Here is an 18,459-nt window from a genome sequence, read left to right on the forward strand (position 1 = left end):
AAATGGCTTTCATAGGAAGCTGATTAGACTGATCAAAGCAACGATGGACGGTGTGCAAAATTGCGTAAGGCTTTCGGGTGAACTAACCAGATTTATGTGCTTTGCGGACGACATGAACATTATTGTCGATTTTCCCCCTTATCGAACGCGACGATTTGGATCCGTCGCGGGTAAACCGTCGCTAGAGTCGTCGCCAGCCAATCAGCGGGCAAGAGTCTGACGTTTCTCCGATCTCACTAACACAACCGGCAGCTGAGGTGGTGCTTGATTCGTCGCGATGATTCAGAAATGCCGACTGAAGTTGGCAGCGCGTTTTGTTGTAAAAGCAACATACAATATCGCTAGAACTTTTGGAACGATGGCAGAGCTGTGCACCCGGATCCGAGTAGGTAGTATTGCCATGATAGACGTGGATACCTTCAAGGTAGTGGGGAAGTTAGTCTATCTCGGATCCTCACTGACGGCTAAATACAATTTGAGCCGTAAAATAGAAAGGCCGTGTCTTCTTCGGGCTCTAGAGCAAACTGCGGTCAAAAAAGTTTCACCCTCACACCAAAATCATTGTGTACCAAACGCTAATAGGACATGTTTTCCTCTACGGACAACAGTAATGGACCATGGTTGAGGAGTACCTGCAAATATTCGAATATTTCGAGCGACGCGTATTAAGGATTATCCATGGCGTTGTGCAGAAGAACAGCGTGCATGGGTGAAGCCACCGGGGTTGTCAGGGTTGCCCAGGCACCCTCCAGAATTTCAAAGCGTTGCTGTAAGATATCGTGCGATGAATGATGAATATATAAACTAATGAATACCTGTTTGAAATGCACCCCCAGGTAAAAATCCGTAGTTTCGCCCATGATGGCGTATGGTGAAGAAGAATGAATCACGAGCTCGCTGCACTCTACGGTAATACAGCATCTAGAAGGTGGCCAAATTCGGAAGGATTCAGTGGGCAGAGCATGTTGCAAAAATGCTGGACAACAACCGCGCTAAGTTGATCTTTGCTACTGATCCGGTTGGCACAAGAAGGCGTAGAGCGCAAAAAGCACGAAGAGCGGACAAGGTGGAGTGTGATCTGGCGAGCATTGGGAAGAATGGAGAGAAGAATGGAAGCGGAAAGAAGATGTAGAGCGGCAGCCACAAGATCTACTTCACTTCAAACGACCCATTTAGAGAATCCTTAGTTATTTTTGCCCTGTTTGCGGGATCGTATGCAACTATTACAATGAAGGGAGATAACGGCTCGGAGTAGGGGTCCAATAAAATAGAGATATCAAATAATATACGACGTAGCTGGAGAGAACGCCGTCGCGTTCCGAACAAGTGGGATGATGCAACGATCACCGGTTACACCACTGGAAACCGCTGAGAGAACTAGTATTAGCACGATACGCAGTCTATCTCAGGGAAGCCATCAGGAGCCGGGGTTCTTGAACAAGGGAGTGCTTAAACATACTTCGAACAGCAGCACCGCTCAAGAGGCAAGCTTAGTCTAGGTTTGGAGGAAAGTGTACGAGCTGTATGAGATTATTAAGAACAAACATCACGGTCATCTGAAGGTTAAGCAACTGGTAACGCGCTTCAAGTCTGCCATTTCGGTTGTGGAAAGCGAACCGATAGCGCTCAAGTTGAGAGCGGAAACAACCGAGAAGTCGCAGCCAAGGGCGTAGCCAGCTTTTCGGTCAGGGGGGGGGGGGGCAAGCACCCTTAGTAAATATGGACCTACAAGTTTTTATAACTAAACGCAACACGATGAAATTGAATATAATAACATTATATTCTAAAAGCTTTATTTAACCCATAACCCTGTTGTATTTTGTACAATACGTTAAAAAAGCTCGCCTGATCTACAAAATACTGGTGCTGGTGGCGGTGACCAATTTCTGGAAGATTAAGGATTTTTATTTACTCGTGCATTATTTTGCTCTGATTTTTATGTCAATGTCTACAAAACATTCATCAGAAATTATATCTGAACTCTTTTGGAAATTACGAACTCTTTTGAGGATTAACCTAAAATTTCCTGATTCCTGTATGCGTCCATTTTAAAGTATCTTCCAATCAAGCTCCCAATACTATTGGCTGGAGAAATTCCTTCAAAATTTTTTGAATTCCAGAAGGAATCCCTGTAAGAATTTCAGAAAATAAACCTGTACGAATTCCTGGATAAATTGGAGGATTACCTAGTGAAATTTCAGAAGAGATCTCATGAGGAAATCCTAGATGTTATCCTAGATAAATTTCTGAAGGATTCCTTGGAGGAAATTCTGGGAGGAATTCTGGGCGGAATCCTTAGTAAAATTTCATAAGAAATCTCTTTAAAAATTCCTAGAGGAAATCTGAAGAGAAATTTGTGAAGAAATCCTTGGACGAATGCCTGTAGAAACTTCTGAGAAAATTCCTGGTGTAATTCCCGGAGGAATTCTTGGACTAGACCCAGCAGGAATTCCTGGAGAATTTCCTTGAGTAATTTTTTGGGAGAATTCCGGGAGAAATTCCTGAAGAAATCTCCAGAGGAATTCTGGGAGGAATTGCTGGAGAAATTTCTGAAAAAAAAATCCCTTGAGAAATTCCAGGAGAACCCTTGGAGGAATTTCTGGAGGATTCCTTGGTGGAATCTCTGGAAATATCCCTTGAAAAATTTGTGGAGAAATCCCTGAAGTAAGTTCTGGAGGAATCTCTGGAGGAATGTCTGGAGGAATCCCTGAAAATTTCCTCAAAGTATTCCTGGAGAATTTCCTGGAAGAATCTCTGAAGAAATCCTTAGAGGATTTCCAGGAGAAATTCCTGGACGAATTGTTGGCATAATTCGTGAAGGTTGCCAGCAGTATTCCGGAAGGAATTCCTGGAGTATTTCCTGGAGGTATTCCTGGAGAAGTTCCTGGGGAAATTCCTAGATAACATCCCGGAGGAATAAATGGAGGAGTTCCTAGTGGTAATTTCTGGAGGAATCTTTAGAGGGATTCTTGAAAGAATTATTGGATGACTATCTAGAGGAATTTCCAGAAGAATTCTGAGAGATTTATTTTTCTATTTCTGTTATTTTTCCATTTCTGACAGAATCCCACGAGAGCTTCTTGGATGAATTTGTAGCGGAATTGCTGATGGAGTTCCTGGAGAAATTCTCGAAGGAATTCCAGAAGGAATCCCTGGGGGTATCCTTGAAGAAATACCTGGAGGAATCACTGAAAAGTTCCTGAAGGAATTCCTGCAGAATATTCTTGAAGAATTTCTGAAGAAATCCCTAGAGGATTTCCTGGAAGAATCTTTGGAGAAACTTCTGGAGGAATTCCTGAAGGAATCTTCAAAGAATTTCCTGAAGAGATTTTTCATGGAGAAATCTCTAAAGGAATCTCTTAAGCAATTCCTGATGGAATCTCGGGAGAAATTCCTGGGGAAATACCCAGAGGAATTGCTGACATAATTTCTGAAAGATGTCCAGTAGCAGTTCCTGGAGAAATTTCTGGAGAAATTCCTGGGGGAGTTCCTGAAGAAATTCCCCAGTAATTATTCCTGGAGAAATTGTTTACATAATTTCTGAAGGATGTCCAGGAGCAGTTCCTGGATCAATTCCTAAATAAATTGCAGGAGGAATTCTTGAAAAATATCTTGGGATAATTCCTGGAGAATTTCCTGGAATAGTTCTTGGAGATATTCCTGGATCAAATCCCGGATGTATGCCTGGAGGAATTGCTGGAGGTTCTCCTTTGAGAATTGCTGGCGGAATCCTTGAAGGAATCTCTGGATGAATTCCTTCAACAATCTCTTGATGAATTTCTGGGGAAATCTATAGAGTAGCTCTGGGAGAAATTACTGAAAAAATCCGCTGAGAAATTCCCGGAAGGATTTCTAGAGAAATCTCTGGAGGAATTCCTGGAAAAATCCTCGAACGAATTTCTGTAGAAATCCCTGGAAAAATCCCTGAAAAAGTTCCTAGACGAGTTTTCAGCGGAATTCCTAGAGAAATATCTGTAGCGATTCCTAGAGGGAAAACTGGAAGATTACTTGGCGGAATTTCTGAAGAAATTCCAGAAAGTATTCCTAGAAAAAATCCTGGAAGAATTTCTGAAGGAATCCCTGAAGGATTTCCTGTAAAAACTTCTGGATGATTTGTTGACATAATTTATGATAGAACTGCTTGGTTAATTCTTGGTTAATTCTTGGTGTAATTCCTGGATAAATTCCTGACAAACTCCTTAAGGTACTGCTGGAGAATATTCTAGAAGAATTTCTGAAGAAATCCCAAGAGGATTTCCTTGAAGAATCCTTGGAGAAACTACTGCAGGATTTCTTGGAGCAATCTTCAAAGAATTTTATGAAGAGATTCCATGGAGAAATCTCTGAAGGAATCTCTTAAGCAATTGCTGATGGAATCTCGGGAGAAATTCCTGGAGAAATACCTAGAGGAATTGCTGACATAATTTCTGCAAGATGTCCAGGAGTGATTCCTAGTGAAACTCCTGGAGAAATTCCTGGGGTAATTCCTAGAGAAGTTCCTGGAGAAATTCCTGGATAAAATCCTGGAGGAATGCCTAGAGAAATTCCAAGAGGTATTCCTTTGGGAATTTCTGAAGGAATCTCTAGAAGAATTCTAGGAAGAATTACTGGATGGATTTCTAGAGGAAGTCTGGGAAATTTCTATTTCTATTCTATTATTTTTCTATTTCTAAAAAAAAAAACCTCGAGAAAATCCTGGAGGAATTTCTAGCGGAATTTCCGAAAGAAGTCTTAGATAAATCCTCGAAGGAATTCCTGAAGAAATCCTTGGGGGAATCCTAGAAGAAGTTTGTAAAGAAGTCCTTGCGGGAATTCCTGAAAAATTACTGATGGTATTCCTCCAGGAATTTCCTGGAAGAATTTCTTAAGAAATCCCTAGAGGATTTCCAGGAAGAATCTTTAGAGGAACTTCTGGGGGATTTCCTGGAGTTATCTCCGGAGGATTTCCTGGAGGAATCCCTGAAAAAATCCTGAGGGTATTCCTGGAGAATTTCCTGGAAGAATTTATGAAAAAATCCGCAGAAGATTTTCTGGGAAAAATCCTGGAGAAATTGTTGACATAATTTCTGAAGGATGTCCAGGAGCAGTTCCTGGATCAATTCCTAGAGAGATGGCTGGCAGAATTCCTGGAGAATTTCCTGGAATAGTTCTTGGAGAAATTCCTAAATAAAATCCTGGAGGAATGCCTGGAGGAATTGCTGGAAGTTCTCCTTTGGGAATTGCTGGCGGAACCCTTGAAAGAATTCTAGGAATTCTAAGAATTCTAGGAATTTTTTCAACAATTTCTGAATGAATTTCTGGGGGAATCTCTAGAGGAGCTCTGGGAGAAATTTCTGAAAAAATCGCCTAAGAAATTCCCGGAGGGATTTCTAGAGAAATCTCTGGAGAAATCCTCGATCGAATTTCTGAAGCAAACACTGCAAATATCACTAAAAAAAGTTCCTGGAGGAGTTTTTAGTCCTGGAGAAATGCCTGTAGCAATTCCTGCAGGGAATACTAGAAGATTTCTTGGCAGAATTTCTGGAAAAATTCCAGAAGGTATTTCCAGAAAAAATCCTGGAAGAATTTCTGAAGGAATCCTTGAAGGATTTCCTGGAGTAATTCCTAGAGGAATTCCTGAAGAAATTCGTTGATGAATCTCTTAGGGAATTCGTACAGGAATACCAGAAATAATTCCTGAAGAAATCGCAGATGGAGTTCTTGAACAATTTCGGGAGGAATCCTTAGAAGAGTTTCTGGAGAAACTCCAGAAGGAATCCCGGAAGAAATTTCAAGAGGAATTACTAAGGGAATCCCCAAGCAGTTCCTGGAGGAAGTACTAAAACAATTCCTATAAAAGTTCCTTAAAAATACAAGGAGGAATTGCTGGTGAAACCCTGAAAAGTGTTCGTGGGAGAATCTTTGGAGGATGTTTTTAAATAAGTTGTTCCAGAAAGAATCACAGAAGGAAGTCCCGAGTTAAGCAGAAATTCTTGGAGGAATCCCTGCAGAATATCCTAGAAGAAAACCCGTAGAGATTAACGGAGGAATCTCTAGAAATACTCCTGGAGGAATCTCTAGAAGAATTCCTGAAGGAATTTCTGGAGAAATCTCTATATGCATTTCTGTATTTAACCTTGGATGAATTTTTAGGGGAATCACTGCAACAATTCTCAGAGGATCCTTGGAATAATTAGAGGAATCTCTGAAGAAATTCATGGAGGAATCCCAGTAAAATTTCTGAAGAAATTGCAGATGGAATCCTTGGAGAAATCCTGAAGGAATTCTAAGAAATTAACTCCGCGAGGAATCCCTGTAGCAATTCCTGAAGAAACCCCAGTAGAAATCCTGGAAGCAATTCCTAGAAGCATTCCTAAGGGAATTCCTACACAGTTCCTGGACCCCGCCATCCGGCTGGAAGACGACCGTGGTGACAGTTGTTGGTGCAACGCACATGTGAGGCAGCGATTGAATATGAACGTCGCTAACGCCATCTGTTCGCTGATTGCCACTTGGCGATTTGTGGCGGCCATGTTTTTTACACAAGCTGCTGAGTCAAACTTGAACGTCTGTCTGCGCTAGTGGTTAAGGCTATGGATCGCCAATCCGGAGACGGCGAGCTCGATTCCCGTTCCGGTCAAGAAAATTTTCTCGACTCCCTCCCTGGGCATAGTGTATCATTGTACTTGCCTCACAATATACAGCTCAAAGAACACTAAGTTGAAGCGCGGCAGGCCAAGTCCCAGTGGGGACGTAGAGCCACAGAGAAGAAAAAGAAGAAGGTTGTCGTCGATCAGAAGCCAATTGTAGCTCTGGTCTTCTGATCTCCATTCTCCCATGAGGCTACTGTGGCTTCGTTCGCTTGCGTTTCTCCTGGGCAGGTTCTGGTCACGTACTGAGATCCTCACGAATCAGCAATAGCTCGATCTCATTCCCAAGAGTGAGAAAGTACACTATAGTGTCAGTCGGAAAGGTCTCCGGAGGATTGCACAGTAGGGCAGTTCAGATTTCAAACATGTTGGAAATTTAAAGCTCCCATATGTTCATTACAATCCTTGGTGCAAAACTAGAGTCCTGTCAAAATTTCAGCCATTTCGGTGGTGATTTAATGGTGGCCCAAGAGCAAAATAGGTTTGTATGGGAATTACTATAGAGAATTTTCAAAAAAGTTTCTCCACGTTGTAGAGCATTCACACATGGATAAAATCATAAGGTCAAAGCCAAATTGAATTCTTCAGATCTCAATGATGAATGTTGCCGAATACCGGAACTTATTTCAACAATCGACAAAAAAGATATTAAACTAATTCTCACTCGTATGCGCATCTTCTTACACGATGTCCTGCAAGATGTGCAAGAAGCTAACACGCATACTATGATTGCGTGTCAAGCGTGTCGGTCGAGCTGTGTTCTTCTGTTCAAGCATGCATGAATGGATATTGATTAATAACTTTTGACTCGTGAGTCGAAATGAGTTGCGGTCTTCGGCAACATTCATCATTGAGATCTGAAGAATTCAATTTCACTCTGAGCAAATAACTTCATCCATGTATTAATGCTCTGCAGCGTGGAAAACCTTCTACGAAAATTCTCCTAATTCCCATATAAACCTATTTTGCTCTTGGGCCACCATTAAATCACCACCGAAATGACTGAAAATTTGACAGGACTCTAGTTTTGCACCAAGGATTGTAATGAACATATGGGAGCTTTGAGTTTTTAACATTTTTGAAGTCTGAACTGCCCTACTGTACAGTCTCTAACTCACGCAAAATGCAAGTCTGGCGCGAAGTGGAGTCAAGGACGTCTGTGAATGTTGTTTGGAATGCAAGTTCTCAATATCACCTTTGCCGAAGAGATCCGAGAAGAAGACGAAGAATCATGTCGATCTGGTGCAAACGGGCCTGTGCGGACCAATGAGCACTCCAACTCCAGGTGGGTGTCGGTATTTTATGGCTCTTTCGGATGATTTCGCACGTTATTCAGAGACCACCACGTTAATCAAGCAGTACGTGCAGGAGAGAAATCTGTCTCAAAAACGCCTTTCGAGTTGTGGACATCGAAGAAGCCGGACGTCAATAATCTGCGATTGTTCGGATTGCAGGCCTACGTGAGGATCCCGAAGAGGTAGCGTTCGAAGCTGGACCTAAAATAGATGAAAATGACGTTCGTCGGTTACTCGGAGCAGCATAAGGTATACTGTTTCCTGGATTTGGCAACGAACAAGCTCGTCGTGTCACATGATGCCAGGTTCATCCCAGCTAAAAAAATGGTGATATAGAACTGTGCGTGAAGGAACTGTCGTATGTTATGCGTTCAAAACCGTTAGTCAGCAGCCTGAAGTAGTCCCCGTCGATCCAGTTGAGGAGCTTGGGGAGGATAAGATGGGTGATGGTGAATCTTCCGAGGAAAGTGATTTCGAATGGTTCAACGAAACAACGTTTTGTGGTGAAGACAACTACGATACTGAGATTGGAGACGAAGTCGTGTTGGTACGGTATGGACAAGATGCTCAGCTTACCTCAACCCAGCAAGACGAACCCCGTGCGTATGAAGAAGCTATGCGCAGTCAGGAATGTCGAGAATGGAAGAAAGCGATGGACGAAGAGTTTGCATTCCTCCAAGGGAACTCGATATGGAACAACTGGAGAAGTCCACGAATCGGAAGCCAATCGGATGCAAATGGATCTTTAAGAAGAAGTTCGACGTGTTAGGTCAAGTAACCCGTTTCAAGGTGCGACTAGTAGCACAGCTGTAGTCAGAAGTTCGGCGTCGACTACGACGAGGTTTTTGCACCTGTGGCCAAACACACACTACTCTACAATAAATGTTCATGAATTGTTAATCGCCAAAACTGACTGGACGTATTTCACTCTGCTCCATACCATCCAATAAGAGGGTGGAGACAAACAATGGAAGATGTTCAGCCAACTGGTGGAATTCTACGCACAGTACTTTTCGTGCTACTTGCTTCAGAGCCATAAGACGATTTCATAGGCTGTGAACTGATTCCGACAGCATAGAGAAGAGCGCGTAGACCGACGGGGAGCTAGAGCCATGAAGCATGCATAAGGTAGGTTAGGTATCATGCAGAGCAAGGCGAACAAGCAACCTTGTCAGGAAGCTGACGCTGATTCCTGGGGGAAATGCTTACCGCATTGTTATGGCAGAATTGAAAGTTCCAATGACGCCTGAAATGTACCCATATAAACTTGAAGGTATTGTAGAGGGTCTATTTCCCTGAGCGGAATGCAAGGGGAGGGAGTTTAATGATCTAATTTACCCTGCTCCGCAGTGCAAGGGAGGTAACAAATTGTCTTCAAATTGCGGAAAATCATCTACAGATTGCGCCAATTGGAGTGTTGTTGAAACAACCTCCTGCGCGATACACTAGGCTTCAAGCAAGAAAACACCGTTACAAGAGTGGATGGACTAGAGTTTTCCTGTCGGTATACATGAAAGATATTGTGTGGCGTCCTCCGATGAAGAAGACTTGCAGACGGCGGTCGGAAGTTTCAGCAAATGTTCACCACGTGCTTGGCATGGAAGTCCGTTGAGATGAGCAAGGCTACAAAATTGGTCTACAAACTGTATCGAAAAATATTTGAAGACTAACGAAACGAATGACGCTTAATCGGTGGCCAAATTTCACATGGACTAGGAGTTTTGAAGACCGAAGTGAACCGTTGAGCTTCCAGGCAGAAGTTCGGTGTTCCTGTAGAATCGGCTTCCAAAACGAATCGTTGTGGTCTACGTAAGGCAGGGTATACAAGAACCATTTCATCTGCAGGGGTTTCAATTTGCCAGTACATAATCCTTTTTTGCAAAATAATATGTATTTGATACAATTTCAAATAGCTTCTAAGAATTTTGTCGATTCTGGACTCCTCGCCTTTCTCACTGTGCACTGCTTTGCTACTGGGGCGTACTTTCACCGTCTTATCGTTGGATAACATCAAACAACAACCACCAACTGAAAAGGTGGATATGTACAGGAACTATGCACCACCGAGAGTCAGTGAGTCAGTCAGTTGGCCATATTTTCTGACGTGCCCCATGGCGGGGAATTCCGGTGGCTTACTTTCTCTCCCACGGATAGTTAGCGATATGCGGGACGGACTCCCCGCGATGGTGGTCGTCGTAAGTTAAGGTTGAAGCATGGCGACTGCCATTGACTGCGCTGCTGCTGCTGCTGCTGGTGCTGTGAGGACAGGTGCTATGTTCGTCATCATCTACCGCCGACGTCAGCGTGTGTCCTTAGCCCAGATTTTCCAAATCGGCGGTAGATGGAGAAGCTTGAGCAGAAGTTATTAGATTGGAGAAAGCTTGGGAGCTAGCTGTGAAGTCATCAATATATCGGATCAGGTGACGGTAGTGGCGAGGCGCTGATGGAGAAACCTGTCCAAGGATTTTCGCAGATGATGTTAATTTGTTGCCAGTCAGTCAAAGCCCAGCTGGTTGATGGCCGTGTTCGGTTGGAATGAAAGAGTTCAATCACAGGCTTTGTGTTTGATAAAATCAATTCTTAGTTATAGTGAAAGTGATGATGATGGTTATGATGTCCATGAGATTTCCAGATTTTACTAGAGGCGTTTCATGTGAACTGCTATAGCAACTTCAATAGGAATAATAAGCTCACTATTTGGATAGAATTCACATTCAGACTTGAAGTCATTGAAGAAAAACTGTAATATATATAAATCATATTGTATCTATTGTTTATCTTTGTTACACACAGGTTTAAGCGGTTGATCACAACTACATATTCTAATTTAATTATTCATGGAGCTCAACGTGATCGAAACTTTGCCCAATGAAAGTTAATGCATGAATAATATGAATTATTTCTCCTCGCAGTGAAGAAACTACCCAAGTACTTAATGTATACTACATATATCGACAACGCAGTCATTTCTGCCAAACGGTAAAACTGTTCACAACAAAAGGCAACTCTGCGCCATTTCGGAATCGTTCATCTCGGTTATAATCTACTCGCCCCCTAAAATTCATATTCATTCGCCATTGAAAACTTTGTCTTTGCACTTCAAACGCTTCACGCATCGACAATTCCTGCTGAAGGCAAATTAGTTGATGATAACTACTCCTCCTCCCTTCGCCGTCGTTTTCCCCCATGGAAACTTGTTTTGCATATTACATCATATTTCTGCCATTTTCTCTCCGTTCCCGCGCAATTCTTCCTTCTGCCGCAATATCATGAGGAGAAATACAATGACTGTCATTTTCCCAGCAGCCGCAGAAAACCGGTATAAATTCGGAATGAATTATTCATGCCTGCGAGCTCACTTTTGCCACTTATTCCAGCTACACAGGAGAACGATAGTAGAACTTAGAACTACACCGGGCACATACGGATCCCATCCTCTGGCACGCAAACCCCATCCATTCTCGTGCTAAATGAATGGTTTAGCCACTTTGATTCGGTCTGTTCTGGCCTGATCTCTTGAAGTTACGTTATCCCATGATGGAGGAGCTAATTTTTAAACAAAAGTCACTTCTTCGAAGAAAGTTTTGGTTCCCAAACTTTGATTTTGTTGGATTATGCCGTAGCTAATACCACAGATTCCAAATCATTCCTGAACCATTATTTCTAAAGGTGAAAAAAATACAACTAGTTGGTGGGATTTGAACCCACAATTCCGTATCGCTAGTCCTGCGCTTTAACCAACTAAGCCACAGAACAAGTTACGATTTTGCAAAATAGAAAGTCAAACTGGATTCAAAGCTCCACCCTAGGTGGGTCCGTCTTTCACAATTTTATCTTTCCTTCGACTCTTAGATGTCAACCTCCCGCACCCTCCCGAGCGTATTGTTTTTTTTTTTTCCAGAATGTTGTTATTGAAGCTCGACTAACACATGGTCAATTCCTTTCCATCTTCGTCAATTTTTTTCATACATATTTTAATGTGCTTAACAATTTCCTAAGAAATTTCTTCTAAAAATTTCAACGGAAGATCCTCTGAAATTTCTTTTTGTAATTCCACTGAAATTTTTTTCGGCTTTTTTAGTGAGATGCCTTCTGAAATTCTTTTGAATTGCTGCTTCGGCAATACCTTTGAACATTTGTCCGACATTTTTTTGAATATTTGGACATTTCTTCAGCCATTTCTTTGGGATTTTTTTTGCGACAATCCCTTTGTTCATTACTACGCTAATTTCTATGTAATCTCTACGGCAATTTCTATGTAAAATTTAAGAAATTTTAGAAAAAAAATTAAAGGATTCAACAAACATTTCAAAGGCTTTTAAAAAAAATCCTTAGCTAGCTTTTTCTTCTATTAATTCTTTAGGCTTTTGTTTCATTTGGCAATTTCTCAAACAGAGACGAGTGCCGCATAGCGGTAAAGTCTCTAGAAAAAAAATCTGAAACAATGTTTTTGGAAATTCAGAAATTCCTAGTTGGAATTGCTGACGGATTTTTCAAAGGAATTTCGAAACAAATTGCGATTTCTAAAACAATTTCCGAAGAAGTTTAGGAAAAAAAATAGCCGAAGGTATTTTTAAGAAATTTTCCAAGATATTGCTGAAAAACTCTGAAACATTGCCGAAGTATTTTTCCTTTCCGAAGGAATTCCCAAAGGAATTACCGAATAAATTTCCATAACATTTGCCTGAGAAATTTCCAAAAGAATTTCGGATTAGTTTTCCACAGATATTTTTGTAACAAGTTACATAGAAATTGCCGATGGCATCCCGAAAGAAACTTCTGCAGGAATGCCTAAAATTAAATTACTGAGCAAATGCCGACGAAATTGTTTAATAACTTCTCATAGTAGTTATAGATAGAATTCTCAAATTTATTGCTGAAGGAGTTTTTAGATTGCCGAAAGATTCCCAAAATAAATTGTCAAAGGAATTTTGAATGACATTGGTAAGAAAGTCCAAAAAGAATTCTCAAAGAAATACCGAAAAAATACAAAAGGAATTTCGTAAGACATGTCCAAACGAATTTTCGGGAAAATTCCCAGCGTCAATGTTAAATATGAGTTTCAGTGTTAAATGAGTAATTCAAAGGCAATACCGAAACAATTTAAAAAATGCCGGAGGAATTAGTGGAAAAATTAAAAACAGAGCATTGCTTCATAAAAAACTGCTTAAGAAACACCTAAGAAAGACGCTTTTTCCTTTGTAAGTTCCTTAGGCTTTCTCTTCATTTGGTAATTTGCCAAAGAATGCCTAAAAGAAAATCCAAATAAATTCCCGAAAAAATGCCTGAGACATTCTCAAAGAAATTGCAGGATGAATTTCAAAATAATTCCTGAATTAATTGTGAAAACAGTTCCAAAACAATTAACCTGATCATATGAAAAAAAAACAAATTCAGAAAATACTCAAGAACAATCACGACATTCACGAAACGCGACGCGAATGTCGTGATTGTTCTTACGTTAGCACTAAATGCACAAATTGATAGCAGAAAATACTCCTTGTCCTAAAAAGGACAATTTTCAAATGAAATCTCAAACACTATGCCAAAGAAAATTCGGAAAGGGTTTCTCAAAGGAATTGTTTGGGGAAATTCCAATATAATTACAGAACGATTTCTCAAAGACAACGCCAGAGAAATTCTTAAGGATTTTGATCACCGTTGAGTTGTATATTCGGGGATTGTTAATTTTGTTCGGTGATTGCAATCACCGAATAAAATCAACAATCCCTAATTATATAAAGCCAGCGAAATTTCTAAATGTAATCATGAAACAAAACTGTTGGAAGAATCTTCAACGGAATTTTGAAAGAAAATTCCCAAAGGAATTATTAAAAAAGTTTCCAAAAGTTTTGCCTCAGAAATTTTCAAAAGATTTTCAGATGATTTTCCCACAAAACTTCTGAAGCAAGATACAGAGAAATTGCCACAGGTGTTTCGAAAGACACTGCTGCGGGAATTCCTAAAATTGAATTATTGAGGAATTGTTGACTAAATTGTCCAAGGAAATCTCCTAGAAATTACAGAAACAATTCTCAAATAAAGGACTTTTTAGATGAATTACCGAAATTGTCGAAGGAATTGCGAATGGCATTTTCAATTAACTCCTGAGAAAGGTACCAAACAAATCCCGAAAAGATGCATAAGGATTTGCCAAAGATATGTCTAAAAGAATTCGTGATAAAATTCTCAAAAGCAATGCTATAGCCGAATGAATAATAAATTTCCGAAAATTCCCTAACAAATTATCGAAATAATGTTTTGCCGAAAAAATTCTGTCTATTTTACGTACCTAAATTGTGATGATTTTGTAGTTTTAAGGAATCTAGTTTTCTTTAATTGTCGGGAAAAAGAATTATCAGTATGGGAACTACCACTTATTCAAATTTTTTTTTCAAGATCTGCTTTCGCTGGGCCGGTTCGCTGAGCTGCTGTCGTCTCCTGATTGATTCGCACGCTACATTTTCATACTTTTGGAAATCTTGGTTTGAAATAGTTGTTGATTTCGCTGTTTTGGAACTTGACGCAGGTGTAACAGATGTTGAAACAAAATGGTCTTTATTACTAAAATAAATTTATTCGGATATATTCTATTTAGTACAACATAAAACACACATGAATAAAAAACCAAAAAAAAAAAATGCTGCGGTGTAGTATTACTCCCAAAATTATTGTGCATTCTAAGAATTTTACGTAACAGCTAAACTGATTTTGCCGGATAACCCAGCGTGTAGGGTGAGGTGGACAATGTGGACATTGAATTCAGGTTGGTTTTAGACTCCTCACAATCGTTACATGCTCTGTGGTGTAGTTGGTTAACGCACGCAGTCTAGCGAATGGGGGAGTCGTGGGTTCAAATACCATCAAGAACTGCATGATTCTTTTTCGCAATTTTCATTTTTCAACAAAACTGTATCTATGAACTACAACAACTTTTTAAACGCACAAAAGTTGTTGTAACTCATAGTGAGTTCTCCTACACAAAATCTTATACAATTTTTAATCACAATACGGAATGCGGTGAAGTGACTAATCGGATACAGTTGTTCTGCACGGTTCAAAGAACCGAAAAAAGGTGCTTTTTGATGTGATCAAATTTAAAGTTTCCCATATGACTATATCAACAGTTCACCATCACTGCAAAATCCCCTTATTCATCATATAATACCAGTAGTAGAGTACATTTGTTCACATCCGAGCTTCCGGTTCCAATAACTTTTTCATTCATCGCTGCGCTGCTGGAAAGCTCCATTTCCCTCGGGGCAGTCGAGAAAAATAGTTTAAAACTTTTCCTCTCACTAGGCAGAACTTTCATCATGCTCCCTCCATCCCTACCCTAATACCAGAGTGGTAGACTATCGCCACCGCCCCATTCAACATTTCTCCCCAAGGGGCATAAATGCAAAACAGAAATTTTATCAGATTAAACCGTTATTTCCCGTGGGTTTTCCGTCACAGCGCAACCTTGCGCTGTCGGATCCAGTCAGCTCCAGCGATGATGGGATTTCTGTTCTGCCAATGTTAATCGTGCGGATGGCGGCGGCGTGGTCTACGAGAGATTGAGAGCGCGCTAAAAACAACATAACCCCGCCGCCGCCGCAGACAGATGACAACATCTGTCAGGGGGAGATCGGGGTAATATGATCTATCCTCCGTCCGCGATTTCGTTGGCTGTATGGTTTCAGTTTGCGGGTTTACCGGATTTTTCGTCTTTTTTGGGATATTTCGGCTTAGCAACCCTAGTGTCGTCTCCCTGCACCTATCGGATGCATTTCCAGGTATGAATACGTTCTAAATATGAAGGATGAAAGAGGGGGCACAGGCCGCATCTTGCATCCCGCTCTTTCCATCTATTTTACCAAATCGATGCATTTTTCAACGCTCCCCAGTAGTGAAAGCCTTGACGGTAAATGCTACCTCGCTGACGATTATGACGACGACGACGACGACGCGGCGTTGACAAGGACGATGCAACCAAGCCACCCACCACGATTTGGTGGCTCAGAGGAAACGTTGTTTGCGGTGTGTCGTTGTCCGGGATTTCTGCGGTACCCGGTTACCCTGGTGATGGCACTTCCTAATGCAACGGCGCTGACGACGACGAGGAGGATGGCGATGGGATAGTGGAATAATCTCGGTTGCAAAGGTGTAAGGTAGGTATATATTAGCGTGGTTCAAAAAATCGTTTTTGCTCCACACCGCTTATTCGATTCGTAACCAGATTATATGCCTTCTCCCAAAATTTGAGCTCAATTGGTTGAAAATTGAGACTGCACAAGCCCTTCAAAGTTTGTATGGGAATTACTATGGGAAAACTATGTTTTTCATTCAGTCGGCCTTAGCATTTTCCCAACTGCCCTAGAGGGTTAGTTGACCCTTGGTACTCCTAGGCTACTCTATCAGCTACAACTTTGCCGAAGACCGCATTCAAATCAGACGCCTCATTAATTAGTTATCGATTTGTATCCAACTGGACGAACTATAACAGTGATCCTCCAGCTTCCCAGCAGGCAACATTGCTGCATATGGTACCAAAGATAGCACACTGAAATCATGGCTACTATGTTTCACTGCAAAATGCAGTGATGCCCACCGAATAGTTTAACCATCATGAGTAAAGATTTCAATTCTGGATAAAAATCGATAACTAAATAATGAGGCGTCCGATTTGAATGCGGTCTTCGGCAAAGTTGTAGCTGATAGAGTAGCCTAGGAGTGCCATGGGTCAATTAACCCTCTAGGGCACTTGGGGAAATGCTACAGTCGATTGAATAAAAAACTTCGTTTTCCCATAGTAATTCCCATACAAACTTTGAAGGGCTTGAGCAGTCTCAATTTTCAACCAATTGAGCTCAAATTTTGGGAGAAGGCATATAATCCGGTTGGGAATCCAATAAGCGGTGTGGAGCAAAAACGATTTTTTGAACCACGCTAGTATATATCATATCCGGGTTCAGCATTTGAAAATTGAAGTGAAATTTGAAATGCTGAACTTAAACAAAAGCTTCTTGGGTCAAAGGCTAATAAGGTCAAACGCAATTATGTAGTGTTTTACAACCTGAATATAGATGAAGCAACGTATACAATGGATTTCCCAGATTGATATGTTAAATCGATTACGCTTAGGTAATGGTGACTCGTCACCATCTCTCTTTGTGAAATCAAAGAAGAAAATAATCTGGGACTCTGGAAGGCCACCGACAAATAGACGTCTCACTCTATTTATTTCCCGTTGTTCTTCATTTTAACGGTTAGTTCAAATATTATGTAGTTCGCAAATCACTCACTACAGCGTCCTTCTTTTTGGTTTGTGAAAATTAGTATTATTTGTATTGCAGACTACATCGCAAATTGCACTATCACACTTTTTTGATACGCCTAAAAAGTGTGATAAAAGTGCGCATTTGCCTCGGATCGTCTCGACGTCTTCGGTGCACTTATTCCTCTATTTACAAGGAATAACTGCACCGAAGACCTCAACTTGATCCGACGTGATCCTGCGCTGCAATCACACTTTGAAGGTCTGTGCACACTATTGTGTCAGTCCAATTTGAGGTACAGTCAGCAATATTGTGCGATTATGTTTTCGTCGCGCAATTCATTTCAAGTGATACGTCTGTTTGTGTTACTGCTTCATCACATCTTCTCTAGGACGATTTTCTAGAGGTCAATCTAGTCTTTGTCTTCCACAGTTTGATCCTGATACAGACTAGAGGCTTTGATAGCACATTGACCAATACCAAAGTACAATACATTAGTGACTCGATTTTGTCATCCGATTTTCGGAACACATTTTTTGATTTCCTTGAACATTGAAGCAGTTTAAATTTTTTTTCGTGTTCTGTTTTCGGAACTTCCTGAGGATTCTCTGGAGAAACATCTGTATTAATCACAGAAGGGAAACCTATAGAAATTCAGGAGGACATTTTCGGAAGAATTTTAAGAATGAACTCCCGGAGGAATCACTTTAGGATCTCCTGGAGAAATCTTGGAAGATTGTCTTAGTGAATCTTACAATGAATTCCAGGTGAAATCCCAGGAAAAAACTCATAGAGGAATTTTAGATGAAATAACTAGAAAATCCCAGAAGGAATTCCGGACCCGAAGCAGCACACATGTCACAGAAGAGCCACGACAGCACTCATTTTTGGTTGCACAGAAGCTACAGCTATGTACCTAATTCTAACGCAATGCTAGAATTACTTGACATGGACTCGCGTACAACCAAAACTTGCGCTGTGCTTGGAGAGGAATCTCGGAAGGAATCGTAGAAGCAACTCTTGATAGAATACCAGTAAAAAACAATCTTGGAAGAAACCTGGGATTCCTCAAGAAAAAAATCCTGCTGAAATTTCTGTCTACCGTCTAGTGTGCTGCATGTTGTTGATAATTACCAAAGTGTCTCAGTGTCCCAAAATTGTAATCCGGCAATACTTGATGTAACGAGGAACGGTTGACAGCTTACCTCTTGAAAAAGGCTTAATAAAAAGCCGAAACGTCGGGAAAAGCAAAACTTGCCGTTTTGATTTACCCAA

The sequence above is a fragment of the Aedes albopictus genome, chromosome 1, assembly GCF_035046485.1.
Source record: "Aedes albopictus strain Foshan chromosome 1, AalbF5, whole genome shotgun sequence".
NCBI lineage: Eukaryota > Metazoa > Arthropoda > Insecta > Diptera > Culicidae > Aedes > Aedes albopictus.